This window comes from Coturnix japonica, chromosome 1, assembly GCF_001577835.2.
Source record: "Coturnix japonica isolate 7356 chromosome 1, Coturnix japonica 2.1, whole genome shotgun sequence".
Classification (NCBI taxonomy): Eukaryota; Metazoa; Chordata; class Aves; order Galliformes; family Phasianidae; genus Coturnix; species Coturnix japonica.
Window position 1 is genome coordinate 126,154,365 of NC_029516.1, and position 6,102 is coordinate 126,160,466.

The window sequence follows — 6,102 nt, forward strand, 5'->3', positions numbered from 1 at the left end:
GAGACGCCTGAACTGCACGTTGGGTGGGTGTGGTGCAGAAGGAGCAGAAGGAGTTGGTGTCAGTGGGGGGTCGACCGCAGTGCCAGGGGCAAAGAACCTCTCCTCTGCAAACAAGGAATCCAAGGCTTTTCCCTCGGTGACTGGAAAAGCCAGTGCTGACTCGGGAGAAAATTACTGGCCCCGACCACTCTTGGTGCACAAGATTACAATAGAATAAATACAACCACTCTCCACTATCACTACACAGACTCCACAATCGCAAATCGCATTCACACTATCACATTCATCACGTCTATCACATTTATCATATCAGCGTCTCCACTTGACGTAGCTGTCAAATTATAGAATCACAGAATCACCAAGTCCTAGAAAAGACCTACGAGATCATCTAAGATCATCTTTCTCCGCAGGGCTGCCCTCAAGGAGTTCTTTTCGTAGTTTCTATAAATACCTGGGATTGCCCCAGCCCAAGTGCAACACACTGTACTTGGCCTTGCTGAACCTCACTAAATTCTCATGGGCCCACTTCTCCACCCTGTCCAAGTCCCTCTAGACGTCTTCCCTTCCAATCTAATGCATTGACTGCACTGTTCAGCTTGGTGTCATCTGCAGACTTGCTGAGGTGCACTCATATCCATCTTCTTGTGCTGACAGAAGGGATTTGCACTACAGGCCCTAAGTCCAACTTAACTAACTCTTCCAAGGGGGCTACAATGGGAGCTAGCATTGACAACGTTGTGATATATAGGATCTGCTCCGCGGAGGTAGATGAAGGAAGGCTGTTGCTCACTTTGCCCACCAAGACATGAACGAGCATTTCTAAATCCTTATTGGTTTAGCCATTAAGAATCAAAGAATCTCTCAAGTTGGAAAAGAACTTAAAGATCAAGTCCAACATCAACTTAACCACACTACCTAACTCTAACAACCCTCTGCTAAGTCATGTCCCTGAGAACCTCATCCAAATGGATTTTGAACACATGCAGGGATGGTGACTCAACAACTTCCCTGGGAGCCTGTTCCAGTGCTTCACAACCCTTTCCATGAAGAAGTCCTTAAGTATGGGCATCATGAAATGAACTGCTGGAATTGGGAAAGCTGCTAAGGGAGAACTATTGAATGTTTCATTATGCCCCAGTAGACTCTCTCGCAAATGGAATAAAGAAATCCAAGGACTCTCTGTCTCTTCTTTATGAGATAAAGATGTTCGAGCAAGCTTCTTGGAGCAGAAGTTTTCCTAACAACAGCAAANCAGCAAGGGTTGGAGGTCTCTGTTGCCAGACACAAGATTTACCACCTTCTGCAGGGGTCTGTTCCTCCCAGCAGCACCCCTGGAAAAGACTGCTTGTCTTGTTCCTGCTTATCTTTGCAGTCCTAAGCAGGGATGGCACGATAACACCCACCATTTACCCTCCTGGATAGTTAGCAGTTGCCTGTCAGACTCTTATCATCAGAAAGACCTCACAAAAGCAAACTTTGAGACAATAAAAGAAAAACAGTTCTGTCTTTCACAGTCCAGCTTAGCTAACTCTTCCAAGGGGGCTACAATGGGAGCTAGCATTGACAAAGTTGTGATATATAGGATCTGCTCCGCGGAGGTAGATGAAGGAAGGCTGTTGCTCACTTTGCCCACCAAGACATGAACAAGCATTTGTAAATCCTTATTGGTTTAGCCATCTATAGAATCAAAGAATCGCTCAAGTTGGAAAAGAACTTAAAGATCAAGTCCAACATCAACTTAACCACACTACCTAACTCTAACAACCCTCTGCTAAGTCATGTCCCTGAGAACCTCATCCAAATGGATTTTGAACACATGCAGGGATGGTGACTCAACAACTTCCCTGGGAGCCTGTTCCAGTGCTTCACAACCCTTTCCATGAAGAAGTCCTTAAGTATGGACATCATGAAATGAACTGCTGGAATTGGGAAAGCTGCTAAGGGAGAACTATTGAATGTTTCATTATGCCCTAGTGGACTCTCTTGCTATTGGAATAAAGAAATCCAAGGACTCTCCTCTGTCTCTTTTTGGGATAACATGGTGGGAAATGCAAAAATCAAACAGGGATGTTGAGTTTGTACCAGAAGGAGACTTGATGATGGGAGAGAACAGTCAGAAGTTTTAGGTATACGTGCACATAAATACATATATCTGTATATGATGGTAATTATAGTTTATTGACTGTTTAGATATACATATATGTGTTGTACAACTTGGGCATGATGTCATGATATGGAATAAGCGGTGAATGCTATAATGGTCATCCTTAAGTATGGACAGAATGAAATGGACTGCTGGAACTGGGAAAGTCCACCAGGAGTTCTATGATTCACCCAATTTCACTGCTTTTCCACATCAGGATGTATTTTTCTCCTCTTTTCCTGATGTTAGTGCCTTTTTGCTTGTACCAGCGATTCCTGACTGCTTGCGAAGGTCAAGCTTAGAGGATTGCTGTGGGGACTGTCTTAATAAGGCAGTGATTGGTGAGAATATACATCGGACAAGACCCTTCCGACGTGACTGTGAATTCCCAGAAACATCTTGAATTTCTATGGTAATTCGAGCTACAGGCTGTCGTTTTTCTGCTGGAGCTGGGTCTTCATTTTTCATGACAGCTTCAAATGTCATTGCATCTCTGCAACAAAAAGAAAGGGGTTTTAGACAAGACTCCAAATTTGTAGGGCTTAAGACGCAAAGTTATCCCTGAACAGAAATCTCAACAGATGGCTGTCCATTGCTCACTGTGCTCTGGTAGGCTCTCATTGCAAGAGCTTCCCTGCACAAAGCAGCCACCTAGGAAAGAGTACTAGAGAAACAACTCACTTTTGTCTCTTCATCAGCAGACGTTTTGCCAGGTAAGCCAAAGCAGCCAGGACCATCAGAAAGAACAGAACGGCAAGCACTGCAAAGGCAGATTTTATATCCTCCTTGTTTCTGTTCCACATGCTCTGCAGTTCTCACACCTCCGCAGCTGGAGAACACAAGACAGTGCAACACACTCGTGAGTTCTGCACTACTGACGGCATCACAGTGTCTTGAAGAAGTGCAGGTGATTGTAGAATTCACACCATTATCATCCCTGATTCTTGTGCGTTAGTAGCAGAGGATGAGGATGATGTCTTACAGTCCGCCTGAGCAAGGGCCTACTTGCAATGGTACTACTAATCCTACTTGGCCAGCTCCACCACTACCATCAAAACAGCTCCAGTTGCATGTTTGAATGCACCTCTTCTGCTTTGAATGGCAGTAAACACATCCTCTACAGAAGCTCTCCACAGCAATTACTAGTACCTTCCTCTCAAGAAGGAACTGTTTATTCCTTCAGGTAAATCGGGCAATGACAACATACCTTTGGGATACTCTTCAGGCCCAAAATCAAGATCCATCTGAGAACGTGGATAAGGAATCTGAGGTGCAACAGCTAGAAGGAAACACAGAGGAGAAACATTTTTATTTCAGATGGTGGTAACTCTTTCATAATCAACAACTTCAGGAGGGTCAGGCTGGCCTTCTTCTGGATGCACTTGGCATCTCTCAAAAGAAACCTACACACAGCTCTTAGCCATGCGATTCCTCCAAGACTCAAAATAAGGAACCCTTTGAGAAGCTGCAGAGCCAGCACCCAAGCCACATCTGCAACCAAAGGCAGATAATAACAGCTCCTGACATACATTGCAATTAATCTGTTCAGCCTTGAATGGCAAAAAACACTGCTACTGACAGACACTTCTTTCCCTCTTCCACTCACAAGTATGGGTCAATATGGTACCAGGTGCCAAAAGAGGCACCATATTGGCACAAAACAAAACCATTTATAGAGCAGCTATGGAAAAGGATCCCTGGGGAAGCTCTAAGCTCTTCTCTGAATGCTTCTGCCTACACAACACTGGGGCTGCTGGAAAACACTGCTGTGCAGGGCAAAGAATCCCAGGCCATATCCCTGTTTTCTCCTCACTGCTACCCTGCTCCTCTCACTATCCCACAGCACAAAAAAATTGAAGTATGTTCCACAGGAAACAGGCTGAATGAGAACTGTTGCTGATAGCTGTAAATGAACAAAGGACAGACCACCCACCCCTGGGGGTTAGCCTAGGTTGATGAAAACGGACGCATCCCAGATGACTGGTGTCACAGGCAGATTCCATAAAGAAACAGAAGAAAAGGCTCCTTTCCATATGTCCAGGCTTCTAATAAGAGCTGTAAGCCTGGCAGGGATCAGTGGTTTTGAAGCCACACCTAAGTCCAGATTCTGACAGGCTAGCTAATCCAGTGTGAGCCTAGCCATGGGTCAGTGCATCCCCAAGAAAAACTACCCCGGATCCTGGAACGTTCCAATCACCCTTACATGGATAATCTCATTATGTTCCACCAACACGATCACATCTGGATGTAAGAAAGCAGAAATTCTTACAAACGCGCAATATGCTGCTGCTTAAGGGATCCGCAGTGACCAGAGATGGATTGTGTGACCAACAGGCAGAATCTAAACACGTGTGAACATCCTTTCAATGCGTGCATGAGCCTGTTTCAGCTGTGGGCTTCGACGTGACAGCTCCCCAGATGCTGTCTCGAGGAAACAGCCTGCAGTTCTAAGCCTGTCTGCAGGACAGACTGCCCTTGCTCACTGGGGACCCTGTGACATCCTTGAAGCATACGTAAACCACATGGGGAGGACTTAAGGACAAAAGTGTGCATTTCCATTAGTCATGAGTGCAGAACCTGCTGGCCCAGCGAATGGCTCTGCTGACACCATCCCAGCCCCTACTTGGGGGCACAGGTGAGCAGACTTTGTGTCAGAGAGCCTGGTTGTTTCTCCAGTGGACCCACCATCCAAGTCTGTTTTGCAGCTCCAGAGCTTCATAGCTGTTATGTAAGAGCATGTGGGGAAGGGTGGGATAAGCTGAGAGGCGATCTGCTTGCTGCCCTGAACAGGGACTTGTTTTTCCATCCTTTGCTGTTTCTGAGGTTTCCCCCTCTCATCTGACTGTGAGTGGGTAGATTATCCCCTGTTGCCTGAAGAGCATCTCCTGTGCACCCTTCTTGTAGGTATGGCACAGTGATTCCATCAGTCAGTCACCCTCTCACAATCCTGGATGCTCCTACACTTTTCTACTTCCCCCTTTAGTTCTACCACCAGGCTGAGCAGATCATCCATTTGCTCACACCGCACACGGGTGGTATCCCTGCTGCCCTCCCTGTAGCAGAGGACAGGACCAGGCATTCTCTTCAGCCTGAGACCTGAACTGCAGCATGGACATACATGCTTTCTGAATCTCCACATCCCTTTTAGAAGGAAGCTCTAAACTCTGCCCCAGATGCTTCTGCCTTTGCTGATATCACTTCAGGAGACACAGGGATGAAGCTGCTGGCAAACACTGCTGTGCAGGGCAAAGAATCCCAGGCCATATCCCTGTGCTCTCCTGATTGGCACTCTGCTCTTCTCCACATCCCAGCAGCAGCAAAGACCATTGTAAGGTATGTTCCACAGGAAGACAAGGCTGAGAGTACCTGCTGACGCTGTGAAATGAACAAAGACAGACCACTCACCCCTGGGGTAGCCTTGAGGTTGATGAAAACGGCGCATCCCAGATATACGGCGTACAGGCAGATCTATAAAGAAACAGAAGAAAGGCTTCCTTTCCATATTGTGCCAGGCTTCTAGATAAGGAGCCTGCAGAGCCTGGCAGGGGATTATGTAGCGTTTTGAAAGCCACACGTAGGTCCAGATTCTGCCAGGCCTAGACTAGAGTCCTGGATGAGCCATGGCTGGGGACCAGGTGCATTTGCAAGGAAAAACATACCCCTGGAATCCTGGAGACGTTCCAGATCACCTTCCATGGGATCTGCTTCATACGTGTCACCGACACGATAATCTGGAATAGAGAAAAGCAGAAATTCTATGCAATATTCCTTGCTGCACCATTTACCCATCAAGTTTGCTGTGCTCCAGGCCCTCTGTGCTCAGTGGGCACAGCTCTCCCCTTTAGGATGTCCCTCTCTGCTCCATGGTGGGATGCCTGGTGAAGCTGGAAAGCCATCATTTCAAAGGGAACAGAGTCGATTTAAGAGCCTGTTTTTTCCCTGGCAGACCCACCATCCAA